Source organism: Acanthisitta chloris, unplaced genomic scaffold, assembly GCF_000695815.1.
Source record: "Acanthisitta chloris isolate BGI_N310 unplaced genomic scaffold, ASM69581v1 scaffold17602, whole genome shotgun sequence".
NCBI lineage: Eukaryota > Metazoa > Chordata > Aves > Passeriformes > Acanthisittidae > Acanthisitta > Acanthisitta chloris.
Window position 1 is genome coordinate 52,141 of NW_008658984.1, and position 21,704 is coordinate 73,844.

Sequence of the window (21,704 nt, forward strand, 5' to 3'; positions counted from 1 at the left end):
AAACGCACTGTGTTAAAGTATAGCATGGCACCAGCTTATGTTTCCATTATCTCCTACATTAAAAAAGCTCTGTTGACCCCTGTCAGAGGCATTTATCTTAACATTGCAATGATTTGTAAAACTCTTGTACATTTCTTTCTATGATTTTCTTTACCAAAACTAGGCCATTATTACAATATCAAATTACATATTCTGCTTTTCACGAAATAGAGCTGGGAAAGAGATATAGCAAAACGTCTGAGCTTTGGCATCTGCTTCCTACACCTGCTAACGTAGTTTTTATGTATCTGCAAATGAAATCCTCCTGTGCTTCCAGTGACATCTACAAGCACATTTTCAGGACACAGCTTCGGCTATGTGGGCCATGGCCAGGAGCAGCCTGGCAGGATCTGGCAGTCTGCCCCATCCTACCTCCCAGCCAGCAGCAGGGCACGGGGCAGGGATGGGGCAGCCCTAGCTCCAGGCATTGGGCCCCTCCCTGGGGATGAGGACAGGCCCAAGCCAGGCTGGGAAATGGGCTCAGCAGGGCCCATGGTGGGGGTTGAAATGGGGTCCTATGCTGTGGGCAGGTGTGGGGGAGCCCCAGGGGGCCAAGCAGCAGGAGCATCATCTGTTAATGACTGAACAAGTATCTATTCAACTGAATGAGAATCAAAACCATAATCTGTAACTGCAGGAAAGTTGCACTAACAGTTGTAATGGGCAAGGGCATTTCACCAGGAAATGGCTATGGATAAAACCACAGAATGATCTATTGTGTGGGGAAGGGTGTAAACAACAACAAACAAAAAATTGTGATACAGTAGAATGTCACAAATCATCACTTTTACCAGCGTGATGAAGAGGGGCCTACTTATTATAAATTCTTCTGCCTTCTATGATTTAACATTCAGATCAGCATCCATACAAAATATATATCCATTTTTAACAGTCAAATGATACAGGTTTTATCTTACAGGTGAGGACACAGTGGGAAGGCAATTTTAGGAAGCAAATAACCGTAACCAAATAGCAAAGAGCTATTGCTAATACATTTGCTTTTCAGCGTGAAATTGCTTAGAACCAACGCAGCTGATTGACTAGTGTGAATCAGATGGAACTCCTAGACAGTGCAATGAATGTCACAATTTAGCATCTAATACCTCCCTAAGGCTTGAAAAACTACTCCTTATGCCATCTGGTATGGAAATATCCTGTTGAATATGACTTTTGGACAAATTTTTAATCTGTCATTCCCTGTTTGTAAATGATATGTGGAATATAACACTCAATATTTTTCATGTTTTCTTACATCATGTCTCTCATATAAGTTCCTTGATTCACCATGCAGAGAATTAGCTAATTGATTATCACTGGTATCAACAAAATGGTATTGAAACTAAAACAAAGAAGGATCAGCTTGACTATTCTGAGTTCAGGCTAAGCTTTCTGCTTAGTCCCAGACGTGAGGTTCAGATGAAAAACCTTAACTTTTCAATCTGAAAATAAATTTCAATACAATTTCATGCTGTAGGAAAAAAAAACCCAGAAAAAAACACTCGAAGGCTTTTGTTTTCATTGCATGAAAAAATGAAAAAAATCTGAATCCTTGAAAGCTAAACTGTCATGCTCTGACCATCTCTACCTTTAATGAAAGACATAGCATAGATCATGCATCCCTATGATATTAAATTACAAGTGTCATAAGTACAAGGCCTCCCTTAAGACCTGATGATATTACTACTGAGGATGTTGTACCAGAAGGATTTCCCAAAGTTAACACCATCCTGTAATTTATTATGGATGATGGTATGTCAAGCTAGACTGGACCATGAACTGAGATCCTTAATGATCATCCAGGTAAGACTACTTGAAGATGTATTCATGAACTTGCTTCCATTCATCAACCTTGCATTTGAGCTAATACTGTCTTACACGTAATTTATGTCTTTACCTGTAAACTGATCACACACTATTCAGAAATTATTAAGAGAAATGGTAAGTTGATGATGCCATATTTGGGTCAATGTTCAAAGTAAAATCATGATTTCACTTACTGCTCTATACTGTAGGAATATAAGACAGACTCTGTGTCCTGGTTTCATCTGGGGTAGAGTTAATTTTCTTCCTAGTAGTGGGTACAGTGTTGTGTTTTGGATTTAGTACCAGAACAATGTTGTAACCACACTGATGTATTCAGTTGCTGCTAAGTAGTGTTTTTACCGAGTCAAGAACTTTTCAGCTTCTTGTGCCCTGAGTAACAAGGCTGGAGGGGCATAAGAAGTTGGGAAGGGATACAGTCAGGACAGCTGACCCCAACTGACCAAAGGGATATTCCATACCATATGGCATCATGCTCAGTATATAAAATAAAATGGGAGCAAAACTGGCCAGAGGCTGCTGCTTGGGAACTGGCTGGACATTGGTCACTGAGTGGTGAGCAATTGCATTGTCCATCACTGGTTTTTGTGTATTCTAATTCTATTAGTATTGCTGTTAGCACTATTATTGTTATTATCTTCCTTTACTGATCCAATAACTCTTTATCTCAACCTGCAAGTTCTCATTTTCACTCTTCCTGTGCTTCAAATTCAGTGGGATGGAGCAAGCAGCTGCAAGGGACTTAGTTCCCAGCTGGGGTTAAACCATGACACTATTTCTTCAGCAATGTATACTGTATGTTACATTAGGAGGTAAGAAAAGGAACTTGAAGAGATTTACTGATATTTACCTATCTACTAATACAATTTTTCAGATGGGTTTATTCTACAATTTTCATCTGTGTTATGATTCTCGGCCATATATAAATATGCAGCCATCAGACATTCTGCATTTAAATTCTCCCCAACACCATGTCTTTTCTCTCTTTGAAGACAAAGGGCATTTAAATTTCATAATCTGCAGAGGATTCAGTCTTCAGTAATGACAAAAGCAGTGAGGACTAAAATATGCTTGCTGCTCTGTTGTGGACTATCATGGCAGCAGCATCATCTGTTAACTGAGCATGTCACCTGTTGCAGCACATCTTGGACAACTCTAAGTTAGCACAGTTATGCCAGCAGATGAACTGTCTGATTCCATGGTCAGATTATTGGTATTATTCTGATACTTTGTTCATAGGTCCCTAGACTACATGCTGTCACAGAGAAAAGTCCGCACAACATGCTTGTGCCTTAAGGAACAACACTAGCTGGCATTTGAACAGTAGCCACCATCTGTTGTATTTTTGGTTCGTTAGTGGCACAGACACTGGTAAGATGTCCTCGTCCATCCACCATTGTTTTTGAATATATCTAACAATATCAAGTGACATCTGAAGCTAATTTTTCTCAAGCACCTTTCCCGTGCTCTGGAACAGGAAAGGAACTTAAAATTGACTGTCAGCAGAGAGGCAAGGTTCCTTACCGGAAAGGAAGCCATGTCACAGATGAGAAGAATCAGAAATTGCTATTCCAGTGAAAATGCTGAAGTATCATTTTGCCAAGTCTTTTCTAGATATGTAACACACCAAAACTTCAGTAAAAGGAAACTTTTATGTTTGAGTAATCAAAGTTTTCTCTACTTCCACAGTCAACTATTACTGCTGTTGTCATCCAGGCTGACAATGAAGTATCTCCCTCTCAATCTGGAAATTATTCTGTCTTTCAATAACTGGTGGTTATGATGATTCTTCTTTTTATTAACCAGCCTTCTGGGGAAGGACATTGTCAGCTGAAGATGGGATACAGGCATTTATATTCTTAATTTATAAATGTCTCCTGAATTATGCAATTTTTCTCTGATGCTCAGTGCTTATATATTCAGTGAATATTTCCTGTCTTTTCATTCCTCCAAGAAAATCACCTAATGTAAGCACATCAAAGCTGTTGGCAGTAAGAAATTAGCAAGGGATCACCCCGTGGAGGGTCTCTCAGTCTTTGAATACTACTAATAAGGCAATAAGTATGAGAGTTTCCTCAATATGCAATTGCTTACTCTTTGTCTCAGCAGGTTTTTCTTTACCTAATCATCAGCAAAATAACCCATGTAAATCACAGAATAGTCTAGTTGTTTGATCAGTCCCTTTCTTTGCATTAGCCCTTTGATATTTAACCTCCCATTTCAGCCAGCTTTACAAGGATGTTTTCCAGAGAAACAGTATGTCTCATTTGATGCTATATTAATCATTTGGAGAGAACCTGTATGTTGCTAGGCTGGCAGTAAGTGTATGCATATGAAAGCAGGACCAGTCGTGGGCCACAATGAGTTCCTTCTGCAACAGACCAAAAGCCCTTCATCTTTATTGACCTAGGGAGCAGGTCAGATATGATGGCTGCTATAACAAAGACATTTCTTCAATACAAAAATGCCTTTGCAGTCACACCAGCTAATCAGTCTGAAAATCCCAATTTTATTTGTCTTTAAAATACTTCAAGATAACAGCACAATACGACTGACATGCTAGAAGAAAGGCTAATACTTAATCTTTTCCAAGCCATGACAGACATGCAAATTAACATCTGACTGGAGATGGTAAGCCTTTTGGCAAACTATAAGTAACTTTTCACCTACTAACTAAAGTAACAGCTAGCTGTAGAAGAAAGCAACTTCACCAGGTAAATAAAACTCTTGCGTCTATTACAACAAAGACCAGAAAAAGTTGCTGTGGTAAGCACTGGGCTATATTACCATTTTTTCTCTGCAAACATTTTTCTTTTCACCCAGATTGCGAGAGAGAAAGCAAACTGCATGCTAACTATAGCACATTTAAGTGTTATTTTCTATGATCAAGCAGATGAAAGTGAACTGTGTACGAGTAATACCTTAGGATCCGCATGGATTCAGGTAAAGGATAGAAACTTTCATGTGGATCAGAATAAAAGAAGGATAATACTTTCACTATTTTCCTATCTGGGGGCACCTTCTCCAGCCTGACTTGAAGAATAAAACTTGTAAGGTCACCATATTGGAAAATTGATATCCTTACACTTTTATATGTGTTACATTGGAGGTAAAAACTTAATACTTGCAAAAAATTTAAAATTTAATTTTATATGGCAATTTCAAAAGAAGAAAAACCTAACAGAATTAATAATCTTTCCAACAACAGAATAAACTCTTACCCATAGAGATACATGCCACTCTGTAAAACTGCTCAGAGATTAAAGTTTATAAATTGTGTGGCAAATATTATAGGGATCTTAATTTCTATCCTGCTTCATGGGATGAAAAGGAGCGTTTAACTGCTTGGCTCCTGCTGGTTTTGAATGAAAATCCAATGCTTCATTAATATTTATCCTTTTTTCTTCTAACCCTACTATACAAGCTCTCTTTCGGGAGTTTCAGGAAAACCAGCAATTATCACATCAAAGGTCATCAGTCCACCAGGGAAACTTCAATCCTTAACTGGTGGAGAATTGCCGCAGCTTTTGCAAACACCTCAGATCAGGCAAGCAAGTGTTTTCCCTCCTCCCTTCCCTCCTGTGACTCTTGTTGGTTTTATTTAATCAGCTTAGAAGACCTCCTTAGTTTTCCTGTGATGCCATACACTACCCTAGACATCAAAAAGATTTTTATACTCCTGTTATATTTATACAGAGGGAAAAAAAAGAATAACAATGATTTAAGCATGCTGCACAATAGACCCAGTCTGAAACAGTCTGAAGGACTCTGCTTAGATTTCCCAAAAGACATTTTTGTTAAGCTCTGTTCTGAAGTTATTTGCAACCCTCTCACTTACTTCAATAGCAACAGTAGCATTAAAGAAAGGAGGTGGTCCACGAAGATGAAAATGACAGAGATGTTCAAGTTACTGAACAGTAGAAATCAAAAGAACCACTGAAAAATGATGACTCTACTCCTGCCACCACCAAGTGTTAAATAAAAAGGTATGAGTCAAACCCCTCAAAAAAATCAAGAACCTGTTCTCAGAATAACGTTATTTTAAAAAATAATAAATGCTGTATTCATATTACTTATCTTTTGGCTTCGGAGCCCTTATGAGTGCGCATTTTGAAAGTTTTTTGGCAATCCTAGGTACTAAAGAACGTTTATTTTCTTCTTCCAAATGAGAGATAAGTTTTTCTAGAATCATATGATGCCAAAAATGAGATGTCTGATAAAGCAGAGTGAGCTGGCAATGCTAAAAATGTGTTTTCTTCAGGGCTGAGGAAGACAGATCTGATGACATGCAATGGGAAGGGCACCACATTTATCCGTGTTTCCAGCCTCACTGGAGAATGGATGACCAAACATCATTAATTCTGAGTACTACTTTTTTTGGCTCTTGTATTTTTGCACAATGAATTGATTTAGGTATGTAGGAATCTTGATGTTAATCAAAACATGACTTCAGTGTCATGTAGCCTACTAGCTTGGGCAGGTTACCTCCACTAAAACAAAGTATCATTCAGTGCTTAAAAAAAGTAAAAATAAATCAACAAATTTTACAGAACTGTCAGGGAATACTGCTCCACTTTGTCTGAAGTATCATTTCTTTCTGACTGCTATTTCTGGCTCTGATTCTTTGGACAACTGCTGTGGTCAAGTCCCATTAAATAAGTATTTTCTACTTTATGTGTGAAGTTGTGCAGGGAATTTGTCTTTATGATACTGTAAAGCAAATCTGAATAGTATTATCCAGCTTACTGCTTTAATGTAATTAGTGAATTGATTTAATGTAATAATTTAATCCATGCTCCCCAGTGCTTCCTTTAATGATGGAGAGTAGGAGGGAAACACCGCTATGAACCAAGCCTAGCTGGCTGTATGTTTCTGAAGCATGGTTTTAATTTTGATAGAATTAAAAGGTTTTAATTCCACATTTCTCTTCTTTACAATAAACTAATATCACATCTGTGAGTGTGAGGACCCACATAAAAAGCCACAGAACTATATGAATCTGAAATTTCAGTCCTTCTCTGCTCTGCAACCCTCCTTATCAAGACGTAAACTGGAATGTCCCTCCTGCATGGGTGTTCAAGAGTTCAGTGTGGATGGCCTAGCAAAGTAAACTCAAGAACTGGCTGGGAACATTTTTTGTATATAAAATGGACTTTGTTAAAAAGTGACTTGAAATGTGAAACAATTGGTTTGTTCAAATAGCTAAAGTGCCTAAACATTTGAGCCTGACTTAAGAACATGAATATTCTCACAGTAAAATATAGTGCACTGAGGAATTTTGCCTATGGCTATGGTATGAATGAACTATATCATCTCCTGAAAAAGAGACATTTCTTCAGTCTTCCACCAAGCATGTAAAATAAAGGAATCAGTGTAGTATGGCAAGCAAGCTTTCATTTGAGCAGTGAAATTTTACTGTTTTGGGTTTGGATTAGTATATTTGTATTAGTATATACTGGTATTACTGGCATCTTAATCCCTAGTTACTGATTTGTTTTTAGCCCTGCTAACTTTCATACAATTCAGACTGATTTGATGAGCACAGTAGAGAGAAGTCACAGAAGCAGATGAAAAACTTTCACTCCAGGGGACTGAAAGTCCACTCATGAGCTGAAAGGAGCTTCCCAGGTAGGAAACCATTGGTGAGAGACAAGGGATACGTTGCAAATCTGTCATGTGAAAGTTAAGTATGCTGAACTGCTCTTAAGTTAGATCCTGAAAGGTAAAATTTACAGCTGAGACCACACCACAAAGGTTTTTTAAGCTTTCTGTTTAAAAACAGTGACACTATTCCTCTTGGATAAAAATCTACTATAAATACCAAAACCCTTGTCCCATCAACACTCAGCTACAGTACTATATCATGTATGGCTACGAGTTCTTAGAAACACACTAAGGTTCTGAAGCTCCTGCAGAACATTCGGCTCCAGGAGAGTTACAGAACAGAAATGATGTGCTAACAAAAGCTGCTCTGGTTAGCTATTCTGGTGTAATAAGCACTGAATTTCACCTACAAAGAAATGGTTCTGAGCATTGTACCCAACAGATCACCTCTTTTCCTGAAGTACAGTTCTGCAATAGGGACACCTTAAAGATAGAATCGTCTGATCTCTGGATACACTTAAAATTTTCTGAAGCTTTAAGGAAAGATGGATTTTTATGAAAGAAAATAGAGCAGGCAGTGTGCTTGTGGCACTGGGACTTTTGCAGTTGTGGCTTTCTTTTTCCAATAGGCAGAGGAAATTCAGTTCAAGAAAACAGTATCTGGATTACACCACTGGAAGGGCAAAGGTTGTACAAAATACACTGGGTTTTACATTTTAATTAAGTTATAGTGTGTCTATATGCTACTACCATCATAGTGAAATAAAAGCTTCATGTGAAATACAGTATTCTTACTGGCCCCAGGTACAGCATATTGCAAGACTGTTGCTTGTCTAGACACAAGGCCATGACTAACTGATGATTAATTAGCTTAACTTATACTCTCATCAAATTCATTACTTTCATAAGTAATTTCTTATATGACTTAGCTCATGTAGGCAAACTTGGGCAATTATTGACATAGTTCAAATAATTAAACACTTGTAACAGAAAGGCTCAAAGAAACACAATAAAAATGAAGTCTTACCAAATGTGAAGTTTTCTCTGGGGTCACAGGCAACAGATTTTTTTGGCTCCACAGAGCTTTGGGAATCTGTTCCACATGGTGTGTCTTTGGTCCTTGTTTTGATAAGAAAAGATTGAGGGACTTGCCCGGGCAAATAGAGAGGCATGCTTGGAACTACCTGCATTTATGGCAGTTCCCAATGCATTTAACAGACAATACCGACAGTAGTTTCTGTCTCAGTTTAGGCAGTGCCTTAATTCGGCACTACTGACTTCAAATGCTAGGAAGTTTGGGTCAGAATCTTGACTGCATTTATAATCTAGAAATACTTGCTGTATGTGATTGTTACCATCTGGGCCAATAGGGCTATATTTTGTCAAATATCGGTCACATGTGGATCAGACTGTACTCCAGTGATAAACAGGACCATCCTGGTATACTCTTTTTACTTTCCAAATTGTGAGGCTCAATTAATTAAAAAAATTCTTGATTGCAAATTCCTATAAAAAATTGCAGCCCACAGATACTTTTTCTTCAGCACAATTAAGATATTTTTCTTCTTATATTTTCTCTAATTATATTTCAGTCTTGTCCATGCATCTTAGTTTTCCATTGTCTAACAGAATGCTTCAGGTTTCTGGATTCATTTATACACAAGCTGACATTATAGTTTTAGAACCTCCAGTAACTGAAATAGGACTTTTGAAAAGTAAAAATATAGAAATAGATTCTGATGGAATATTCCAGAAGTTTATCATCCAGAATTCTCTGATTTTGATAGAACAAAATCAAAGGGCTTTTTTTGGAAGTGGCTCCATCAGATATGGAAACAGCATGCTTCAACTACAGCAACCTTCACAGCCACCTTAAACCACTGTGATTTTAATAAGTTTGAGGCTAGGCCTTCAAGATTGCTCTAGAACATATGTGTCTCACATGAAATGACATGTCATATGTAGTTAAAAGTCTGGAGAAACTGAAAGAATTAGTGCTGGACTGCTATTTCATGCTCTAGGCTTTCAAGAGCATGGTCATAGTGCAAGTGTCAGTCTAGGATTGACGCGCTGGAGTGTCCTGATGTGACGATGAATACACAGCCTTAAAACTCATCTCGTGGTAGCATCTTAAAACCACTTATCCTACTAAAACTAAGTAAGCCTAAAACCCCCTCAGTGTTTAGATACCCAGAGAAGACTACTCTGACTGAATGAACACAGGCCTGTGGAATGTCTACTGGCACCTCAAAAAATGTTAGTTGAAACAAATAAATACACAAATAATAAAAAACCGTACCAAACTGTCTACAGTCTTGTGGCACTGTGCCTCCACTAATAAACTGCAAACCCCTCTTCTAGAAAAATGGACAGAATCAATTGCTTCACTCCCCCCACCCCTTCTCACCTGCCAGCCTCAGGGTTGCCACCAATGCCAACTCCACCATGGGTTTGGCAAAGCAATATTGAGTCCAAATTAATAAATCCCAGCTGGATATGCGTTCACACCTTCAAGAGCCTCTGTGTTTCCCAGAGAACTGGCTTACCATGGAGCCACATAAGATTTATATGGGCTTATTAACTCCAGCTCTGTGTAATGCAAAAGCAGCTGTACTGATTATGGAGTTGAGATGCTCCTGGAAGCAGTGCAGCAACATTCATGCTGCTCTGAGCTTCAGTGAATATCTGTGGCATGAATAATCTGCAAGACATGGATAATCAAGTGCTGACTGTATCCTGCTTCTGAACGGGTGCACAACCAACATAGATAGTGAGGCAGTGCCGAGACAGAAGAATTTAAGAGCGCTGAGACTAAAAAAAATTCAAACCCTTCTTTATTTCTAGCTGTCAGCAACCTGTTTTGCACAGAAAAACAATACTGAATCTTATTATTTAAAGGAAGGTCAGATAGTCAGATTCACCTTCATGCATGGGATCAAGCACAAAAATCTGTGAATCACTTCAAGTCTGTTTTGACCACTTGTCAGTGCTTCTTAGGTCTTGGGCTGAGCCTCTCTAACAGTGTGAACATGCCCCTAAGTCCTCCATCCTGCTTCGTGCTAAACAACTTCTGAAGGTGATGAGTGTTCTTACTTTATGGTACTAATCATTATTTGGAATTGTTCAGACTCTACAGGACTAGCTCTCTAACTTCTGGTTTTAATATTTTCTTTGGAAATGAGTAAGTGTAATTGACTTATGTAATGCTTAATGGGAGTTAGCATTACTAAATGCTTGCTGAGCACTCTGAATATCTTAAACATGAGAAAGATATTCTAGAGTTACTTGCCTCATGAATATGAGCATATATATCCCTCCTATGATAGACGCATATAAAATGCATATAAAAGTTAGCTACACACTGGATTTTAATTACCTCTGAGAGCCACATCACCGAATAGGTTGAATTTATTAATGCTAAAATCACAACAGTTTTAATTCAATCACTGTCTTTACTTCACATGTATATTTACATCTACTTTAATTATTTCAGTGGGTGGAATTCAACTCTGCATTGTAGACACCAAGATTTAATTCTTAAAATGTGAGTGTCACTACATGAAGTAAGTGTCTAAGCTCCCATGAGAGTCAGAGGAGAATCTAGCCTGTAGAGTTAGAGGAACTTAGAAACTATTTGACTGTCCAGGTGCAGCTCTCCAAGCTTCACTGGCTGTATTGACAAAATGCTATTGCCTATAATGGGACTCCAGATATTCACATGCTACCACCTACATCTAGGTCCCTGGATCCTACCCAGTAGATAAGGTAATTGGTGCCATTTTAAAGTTATTGCATAACACTTTTTACTGAAAAGATACTGAAAAGCACAAATTTGAAAGTTTTAGGACATAATGGACCTACTGTCTCTCCCTGGGATGCTCCTTCAGGTTGTATGCAAAGGTACAACTCTTGTACAACTACAAAAGGTACAGAAAAAGATGAAGAAGATGAAAAAGTCACACTGGGGATGGTTTCTTATATTTTCATGATTTCCCAGCTTGTGTCTGGGAAATCAATGATCACCACTACAAGACCAGGCTAGAGATTCCACCTATGTCTTTATCTATATTTAGCTACTGGTGCACACATACATACACACATATACATGCACTATTATTTTTTTTATGTACGCATTCAAAACTTAGTACACTTATATAAGGGGAGAGAAAGCATATTAGTGTAATCCACAGTTGGGGAGGAAAAATATAGGCTTGTGTTCAGAAGAAACAACTGTGATCCTGAATCTTATCAATATAAGCCAATAAAATACTGTTGTCTTTGGAAAAGTGACACTGACATAAGACTAAACTTACAGCACTGAAAAGACTCACTTGCTGCTTTTCCTTATGCTGTAGGGAAGCTGTGCCTGAGTACCCAGTGTTCCTGTGAGGGAAAGCATAGCACAGTTTTGCCCTCTAATGCTTTTTTACTTTTTCCTGAAGCCTAATACACCAGCACACTTGACAGTGTTCCTGTTCCCCTTGCTCTGCTCAGCTGTGCTAAGCAAGCTAAGGAAGGTGTTCAGATCCCAATTTTTGCTATGAGGAGCTTAGGGGCAAACTATATTGAATTTTCAGATCATATTTAGTCTCATCCTCCACCATATTTACATCTTCTGCAGCTTTCTACATAGATAAAAAAGGCAACTGGGAAGAGAATAAAAAAGGAAAAGATTCAGGGAAGTGTTTAAAGTCAGGGGAACTTTGATAAGAAAAAATGTGACAAGATGAAAGAGGGAAAGCAGGCAGTGAAATAAATGGCACAGATGTGAGAAAGGCATGACCATGTACAAGCCTGTACTGATTAAGCTAATCAGGTTCAGTTAAACCCTTGCATGGACAGTTGTAGGAACTATGACACATATACAAACAAATTTACAGTCTCTAAAAGTACTTGGGTCACTATAGCATGAACCAATGTGCTTGTCAGCAAGCATGCAACAAATCACACCAGTACACTTTCAGAGAAACTTAGGGCTTAACTTCAGAAGAGCAATTAAAATAATCCATACCTATCATGCTGCACAGCTTAAGATACCTAAAGTTCCTTGGAGACCTAATGCTAGGCTTCTGGGTCTGCTCAGTTGTCACCCTGCCTATGTTGCACTAATTGCTTAAGATCCTGCCTTTTAGCTAAAGCTGTTTGGGAGATTCAAAACAGGCATAATTTTCCAAAGGAACCCAATTTGTGAGGCACACATCAGCAACGGAAAATTCATGGCACGCTAGGGATCCATCAGAAACTGGAAGTCTGATGTTCAAGCCCTCCTCATGAAGACATCTGGAGCTCCAGCTCCAGTTTCAGGAGTGTTCTACAGCCACCGGGCAATGACGGCAAAAGGTTCAGTCTGCCTCTCCTGGGAAAGCTGCTCCAGGCAAGATCCATATGCTGGGGACAAGGAAGAGGAAGAGGATGGAGGGAGGCTCGATTCTTCAGTTAGATCACTTGATGTGGGGATGGGCTCTTGGCATTCTTGAGACCTTTCTGCTCTTTATCAAATGACAATTTTGGGATAATGTAGAAAGAGTCTAGGAGCAAGAACTGAGACTGAGGACACGACTTCAGACTCCAAGTACCGGCTTCTCAGAGAAGCCTGACTGTATGTAGCCCTGACCTAGGTGTCTGTGTTTGTGCAAGAGACAGCTATCTAGGGTATCCATCCCCTTGTCATCCACTACAAGCTGTTTCCATTTCTCCTTGCCCAGATCTCAGTCTGGGAGGGAAAAAACCTACCCCACAGATTGTAGGTGTCTGATAATACTTAGCAAATTCTATTCTCAGAGCATTATATCCTTAAATCCCTTTATTGCCTTTTGCTTTGGACAACAAAACTTTTCTCTGAGCATTCTTCACCACACAAATGTACAGAAGTCATGTGTAGTCTGTGACAGTTTGGGAAATGTCAGGCTCCCATCTGAGCAGCTTAATGCATTTTCTGATTATCCGTTAAAGATGACTCACAACATTGTGTAAATCGTGGTATTGTTGCATGACTTACTTTGTCACTCAACAACCCAGGAAGGAGCCAGGAAAGCAGCACTCCAGCTCTGCTCCTGTGTTCCACCTATTGGATCAGGCTTCCTTCCTTAAGACCAATGCTTGCAAAGTTTCACAGAGGCTGTTGTTTTTTACAACTGCAGTTGTAAGGCTAATTTGACCTACTGTACCTAAATATATTTAAACAAAAAATGTACTTAAAGAGGAATAAATAGATAAATTATTCTTTCTACTTCTTCTGATGATGAATAAGAAGTTTGCAACCTAGGTAAAGTCAGTTTCAAAATTGTTTGCTATTTAGCTACGGGCATAAAAATTCCTTTGGGAGGTCTAAACTAAATGAAGCTATAGATTTCAGTGCTGGAGGTTTAATAATTCCCTCAGCTGTATGCTCACAGGCACAGGGCCCTCTTCGGCAGAGGCTACAGTTTGCCAAATTCATTGAATGAATGTTGAAAAGACTCTGATGCACTCAAACACACAAACAACTTGGCATTACTTGCACTGTCAATACCTGAAAACATGTGACTTTTGCTACTAGCAAAGTAACATCTTATAGCCCAGAGGTACATTAAATGAGCTTAACATAGAACCAGCTTGACACTAACATTAATCCAGTGCTTGTGGACTTAGAAAAATTGCAAATCTTTTGTAGTTTGAAGCAGGCCAAACATCTTCCTTTATCAAAAGTCTTTGAGTTTACAATGGACCCAATAGATAAGAAAATAGTCATTATTTAAAATAAACAGCTCTAAGATATATACAAAATATTTTAATTAAGCATCTGCATTTTATCCTGCTTATCATTTCTCTACAGTTTTAACAGCACATATTATTCTACTTCTCATTAAACCCTTGTTTAGCTTGCTAGCACCACTAAAATTATGCATCACTGAAATGGCTGCATTTCAATGATGGGTGAAATGATCCCTCTTGTTTTCTTCATACAGCAAAGTAACACTGCTACTTGAAAATGTTTTCCTTTATTTGTACTTACAGAAAGGACATGTCTACAAAAAGAAAAGTAACAGTCAATGAAACGTAAGAGCCAGAAGTCTCTTATATTGTTATTTAGATAGAAGTTGCACCCATTTCAAGCTTGCATTTTAAAACTCTGATCTACAGAAGTATTTTGTTGCTATTCAATGTACTGATCAAGAATGCACATAAACTGTTGCCCTGCACTGAAAATTCAACTTGCAAAGTGACCCCTTCTTGTTCAGCTATATTTGCTTAGTGAATAGCAAACTTCAGAACTAATTCAACAGCAAAACCAGAAAATGTCCTCCAGAGACAGAAGTCTTGTTCAGATGCTATAGTGGTGTTAATCTAATGAGTAACTCTGCATAGGGTAGCCAGCAAATCTTTGCTATAGGAATATGTCTAATGTAGCCTATATACCTTTAGTAATAGTGATTTATAAGATAGAATTTATGTTTGTAAAGCTGTTTGCTAGACAGCAGAAGGTGTGTAACTCTAATAAAGTCACTGTAATCATCATGAAGCACAAAGGACACAGGAAGCTCATGATACTGGTCTTATTACAGAGTTGTGCATTATTAAAAATCATCACAAATTTTTCAGAAGCCAGTAGAACAGCAGAGCTGCTCTACCTTTGATATGTTCCTGAAATGAGACAGACCCACTCAGGTCTCTCTTATCACCCTTTTTTCTCCAGCCAACACCTATAAGTATCCTGTGCTGTCCATTCCAGTAATATTCTTTGAGTTACTAGTTAGATCTTTGCTGCTATTGTATTTCAGCATTATGCTTCACCTTAAGCTCTGTATCACTTCTCTTTATTTTTATCCCAGCCTGGGCAGTGTGTGTTATACAATACTCAGATTGGGAGAAGAGACTCAGCAGAGACCCAGCAGAAAATTACCATGCACCTGCGAATTAGACTGTGCATTCTGAAGGTGGTATAACAGCACTTGGTAGTGAACAGAAGGAAAATAATGGGGAAAATAATAAAAATCACCACCGCCAACACAAAATATTCTTAAAATACTTATCTTCTTTCATAGGGTTAAAAACTCAACTTGATCTAGATGATTACCTTGAGATGTAAAGTACATCCACTATGTTCTGAGCATCAGAGAATATAATCCTTCTAGAATTTTCAGTGTAACCTAAGCATGAGGCCATGCAGTGTTCATCACTTCCACGGCATCATGGCCACTTGTTGGGTTATTTGCGAATTTATCTAAATCACAACTGAAATTCTAAGTCCAAGTTTCCATAGAAAAACTGTTTTCTTTTGTTGTCTTATATTATTCCGGATTATTTTGATAGTTATGCACAGTTTTAAATACTCAGGAAACACCGTATACATGATGGTTTAATTTGGTACCATTTAAACTATGAAGAGTTGTGGGGAAAGCCTCTTACCTAAAAGAAAAAGTTAATGAGTATGTAAGAACTTAAAAACGCTGGGGAAGAATGTTTTCATTTCAGTTACGATTACTGTGTCATCATATCTTTATTTGCTTTCAATTAGCTGCATGGTTGAACACTGTCACTCAGTCATGTCTCTGACTATTAATAAATATAGAATTAATGGCTATAAAGACCTGCTTTGTTAATCAGTGGTTATATTTTATTGCCTAGTTATCTTAATTTACATCTTACAGGATTTCCAAATCCCATAGAAGCTCTGGACCTGATCACTGAGGGGTCTAAGAATGCCTTCAGTGGGAACTGGCATGGCCTGCAGCTTCCAGGACTAGTTCCTAGAGATAAACACACTCACTGTGTGATAGCAGTTGCTGAGCCATGAAGCCTGGGATTTCCCTATGGCATTTATGAGCATCCCATTACTGCATTATCCAAGCACTCTGTAATCTTAAATGTCTCTCTTCTGTGAGATGGTGAAGCAATGTTTTCCCTGTGGCACTGACTGTAGCACTGTCATACAGGAAGTCTTGCCTGGAGCAAGGAGGTGAGACTAAATTCCCCTAAATACCAGCTTAATCGGCTAACTAGCGCACCAGTTTTCTCACTGGCATGGCACCAAAGGAGCTGAGAAGGGGATGGTGGCTTACTTAGAGAATCTCGTATGTACACCTCATCTCTACATTGTACATACTCCTATTTAGTAAGAACTGCAAAACTGGCTGGAAAACCATAAAGTTTTCTTCCACGTGAGGAATAAAGTGTGAAACATGGTTGAATTCTTCCCTGGAAGCAATATCTTCACTCTCAACATTTCTTTAGGTGAAAGCCTGCACTTCACTTATACATAGTCTGGTGGCATGTCAAGACCAAACCTACCAGACCTTCATGTGACACAGATAATAAGCCAATTTCTTCTTCCTGCTGGGAACAGATTGAGAAGGCAGTAGGGAAAATGATTACAACTTGAGGCAACAATGAGAAAGAAATGTTGTCTTACATGTATAAAACTGCAAGGCAACAATAAATGCTGAAAAGTTTTCCCATTGGTGTTTCTTGGCCCTGAGTCAGTAAGCTGCTTCATTGCTATGTCAATAGCATGTATACTTATATAAACACATGTCCAAGTGCTTTCCTCACTGCAAGTAGATTTAAGCAGCTGGAGATAAGTAATTTTTTTCTAGATGTCCAAAAATGTCCTCTGTGAAGAAATGTCAGTCTTATTCATATATCTCACACAAAAAGCATTTACAGTTTCAATATTAGTTTATCTCATCACTGATGTCACATTAGGCAGTTCTGCCTGTTTATGATTTTGCTTTAACTGTTTTAATTTGCCATTCTGATCTTAATACATGAAGTCAGGAAACAGTTTCCTTTCCAGTAATCTTTTTGTCCCATTCCCTGAGTATATCTTGTAATATAGTTCCTGTGTGAACCTTAAGAAGTTCAACAAGGTGAATTGCAAGGTCCTGCATGTGGGTCAGGGTAATCCTAAGCACAAATATGGGCTGGGCAGAGAATGGACTGAGAGCAGCCCTGAGATGAAGGACTTGGGCATGCCGGTTGACAGTAAGCTCAACATGACCCAGCAATGTGCACTTGCAGCCCGGAAAGCCAACTGTACCCTGGACTTCATCAAATGCAGTGTGGCCAGCAGGTAGAAGGATTCTGTCCCTCTACTTCACTCTCATGAGATCCTATCTGGAGCACTGTGTCCAGTTCTGGGGTTCACAACATAAGAAAGTTGTGGAACTGTTGGAGCACATCCAGAGGGATGCCATTAAGATGATGAGAGGGCTGGAGCACATATCCTATGAAGACAGGCTGAGATAGTTAGGGTTGCTCAGCCTGGAGAATAGAAGGTTACAGAGAGACCTTAGAGCTGCCTTTTGGTACCTAAAGGGGGTCTAGAAGAAAGCTGGAGGGGGACCTTTTACAAGGACATGCAGGGATAGGACAAGGGGGAATGGCTTTAAACTGAAAAAGGATATCTTCAGATTAGATATTAAATTCTTCTCTATGAGGGTGGTGAGGCACTGGCACAGTTTGCCCAGAGAAGCTGTGGATGCCCCAGCCCTGGAAGAATGCAAGGCCAGGCTGGATGGGGCTTTGAGCAAACTGGTAGAGTGGAAGGTGTCCCTGCCCATGGTAGGGACTTGGATGTAGATGATCTTTAATGTCCCTTCCAGCCCAAACCATTTTATGAGTCTATGATTTTTACAATCTTAATTACGCTGTAGGTCTACTTCCTAATAAAGATATTTTGCGTTTTTTGCAAGAAAAACAGTGAGAAACTTCTGGATCAAGTTACTGGCAGTAGAAGTGTGTGGCTGAAAAAAATCTCAATTCTTCTTAAATGCTCCTCTGAATGGAAATACTTGGAAGGGGTAGAGGAAATAATGACACATACAATTCTTTTACAAACTCCACCTTAAAACCATTTCATACATGAAACATTACTAGTATTATTATCACACTAAGCATGTGTTATTTTGATGCCCTTACATGGCACCATTTCGCCAGTAAGGCACAATAATATGACTGATAATGGATGGGAAGGAAGTGACTTGGCTCTTACAGGAAGAAAAACACCACCTAAAAGTAGGACAAGGTTCATAAATACTTCCAGAGACTGGCATTTTGACAGCTTGATCTTGAAATCTTAGAAATACACTTATTCAAAAATTCCTGCCTTCATTTTGATGCAGGTTGGAAAGGAAGTTATTTGGATCTATTTTACTCTTGCCTGTCTCTCTTTTCCTGAGCACACTCTCAGCATACTGCCCACCAAACTGCTGACCGGCTGTTCCTCATTAAGGCATGCAGTGAGGAGAAACACACCGGTAAGGAAACCAATGAACCAATATAATCTGCAGCTGAGAGCCCTTTCCACTAAGTAGTAAGAGGAAACGAAGGAGAAACCCCTCATCGTTTCTCTTTGGAGCTCTACTGGTGTGAACTAATTTAATAGGGATGAGCAGCCACAAAGGCAAACAACTTAAGTGACATGTGGTAGGTTACAGATATACTAAAAGTGAATCCCAGAATCTTCATTTTTACAGCTTCTAAAGGGAAAACACCAAGATCACAGACTTTCTACTCTATTGACAGTCTGAAAAACAAAACTCCCTCTAGATCTTAATCAACAGTGTATACAGAAAAACATAGAAAAGTTTTATGTGTGAGAGTGTGAAACAAAAACCAAATGGAAAGGGCACTTATTTACCAGGTCAGACCAGAAATGTGATGTGGGCAAAAAAGGTCACAAAATAGAGGGAAATGAAGGGGTAAAGTTGTGTCTTGTTGGAACAACTGATTTTATCAGATATATCTATTGTAGTTAAAAAACATTTACACTAATGCATTTAGGGGAAACCCCCATATCTTTCAGCTAATAATCCACTTCTACGTAATCCTCTTCCAAACTGAGAAACTCGACAACATGAGACGAAAGAGAGCTGAGAATGAATCAGTTTTGCTTTCAAAAGTGAAACATACGAGTGAGATAGACTAAAGCCACTGATGGCAGAGATCAATTGGGAGAGATGTAGAAGTAAGTAGCTTCTTAGCATGCATTTTAGCACATAATCTTTACAATACAAAGATGTATCTCTGTGTTAGAGGATTTTTCCTAAGGGACTTCCCTATTTTCGGATAGGGATTTCCTAGTGACCTTTAAGCAAGAGAGAAAGAAAAAGCCTCTAGACACAGAGATGAAGATGCTTGACAAGATCCTGGCTAGAGAAAGGCTGCCTCATTACAGATTCAGCACAACTTGCCTGCTTCCTGTATAAACAACTAATAACAATGAAATATCACAGCACAGAAAGAGAAACCCTACAAAAAGACCATAATTCTGCTGTACGCCTTCTAGCAGGACGCTCAGCAATGCCTTCTGCTGATAGACTAGTGACTGTGCCCTTAGTGTGCATACAGTAAAATGGTGAGACAGTGAACTGCAAGAAAATATTACATGTCTCTGCTACTCAGCTTTCCTGCCTCTCCTGACAATCTACTGTCTGTTGGGATTTTTCCAAGTTATTCTGTGAGATCCATCTGACCATCTACCCAAGTTTCTTGGTTGGAGACACCGCTTGTCAGCCCAGTACTCTTGACCTCATGCAGACCCACTCTCTTAATTCCTGCAAGCCTCTCCAGTTCTTATTTAAAGATCATGCTCATCACAGATGAATTGAAATGGGTTTTTCAAGCACTTGCACTTCCCAAAAATAAACTGGGAACCATATATATATATTTGGAACTGGGACTGGGATACGTGTGTGCACAGTAATGAAACTACATTTCTAAAAGATCTGACCCTAGGGTTAAGTTGTATTCAACTTAATTAACTGAAGTTGGCTCTTGGAATGTCAGCGGATAATGTGCCAGGAAAGTCTTTGCACTGAGCGTGTCATTAATAGATTATATACATAAGAGACATGATTTTTAAGCTTCAGGTCAAAAAGCCGACTTCATTTTTCTTGGAACTTTCCAACTATTTTATCTGTGGTGCAAGTGATAACACTTTATTTCATAATAAAGATTCTGAAGGCATTCCTAAACTGAGAAGTATGAATTACATTTATGCATACTTCACAGTTATAGGTTCATTGTGTGAGATACCATGACCCTAAATCAGTAGAGAAAAACTATGTTTATAAACTTTTCTTGCAAAATCTCTCTAGAACAGCAGATGATGTAATCAATGAAGAGTGAACCACTAAAGTTTCAGGTTAGATAAACAATGTCCAAGCTTTAAGAAAAATAGAAATTAACCTTTGGATCTGCAAAACTTTCTTGGAAATATTCCAGTATAATGTCCTTCACAGGATTATTTGTGCTTCCTCCTTTTAGTAGACTAGGAACTTAACCGAAATGATCACTTGCGATTTCACTGAATAGAACTGGAAGGTATGGCAAATAACAATCCAATCCAGTCTCTTAATCAAAAGCAAAACTACTCATCTAAATCATATTATTTCATCGCTTCCACTTCTGTGGAAATCTAAGGCATGCATTTTCTTGGCCCTATGCAAGTTAACCTCTTTAAGAGCAACCTAGATCAAACTATAGATAAACCTAGATTAAAATTAGATAAAGTCAGGAGAAAACATTAAGATGGAAATGAAGTTAATGACTAGATCATTTGTATAGAACAGCCTGGTTATCCTGATATGCTGCATGCAAGAAAATAATATGTGCTTTATATGGGACCAATATTACAGCCACATATCTGGAGGGAAAATAAAGCAGATTGGATAATCTTATATTAATTCCAATAATTATGAAACATTATCTGAAGATCTGGTAATCTAAATATTCTGTAATTAAAATAAACTATGAGCTAACATGTCAAAGACTAACTGGTTCCAACAAAATTCCATACAAAGACCCACACGTAAAATAAGCTTGATGTATACCAGCTGTCTTTTACTGCTAGTAATGTTCTTAATTTTAAATACAAATTTACCTCTGTCACACATATACCTGCTATTAAATCACATGCATTTGCAAATTGTTTAACGAGAAATATTTTATGTAAATGAGGTGACAGAAAATAATACAGTTGAGGGAAAAAAATGAGTCTCAGAGCATTTCAAACTTCCTGCTCTGTGTTCTGTCATGTGGCTTTATATTTTTGTTTGTTAAGATGAGATGTATGATTTGATACTCAGTCTAGTGCCATAATTCCCACATCACGAGGTCACACCACTTTCTATGACCTCCTAATTCCACCTAAAAAGTCAGCCAGACCTTGAAAGCACATAACTACCACAGATATTTTGGAATTGCTTTGGCAGAGTCATGTAAGACAGCTTGCATAATGCTTTTTCTTTACCATGACC

At 38.5% G+C, this 21,704-nt stretch overlaps 1 protein-coding gene across 1 annotated transcript in view; it reads right to left on the reverse strand.

Moving 5' to 3' along the window:
* Window positions 1-21,704, reverse strand: part of LOC103797034 (extracellular sulfatase Sulf-1) — a gene marked incomplete at its 3' end in the record, with an annotated part of 92,839 nt that overhangs the window by 48,898 nt on the left and 22,237 nt on the right. The gene's annotated exons all lie outside the window — the stretch shown is intronic.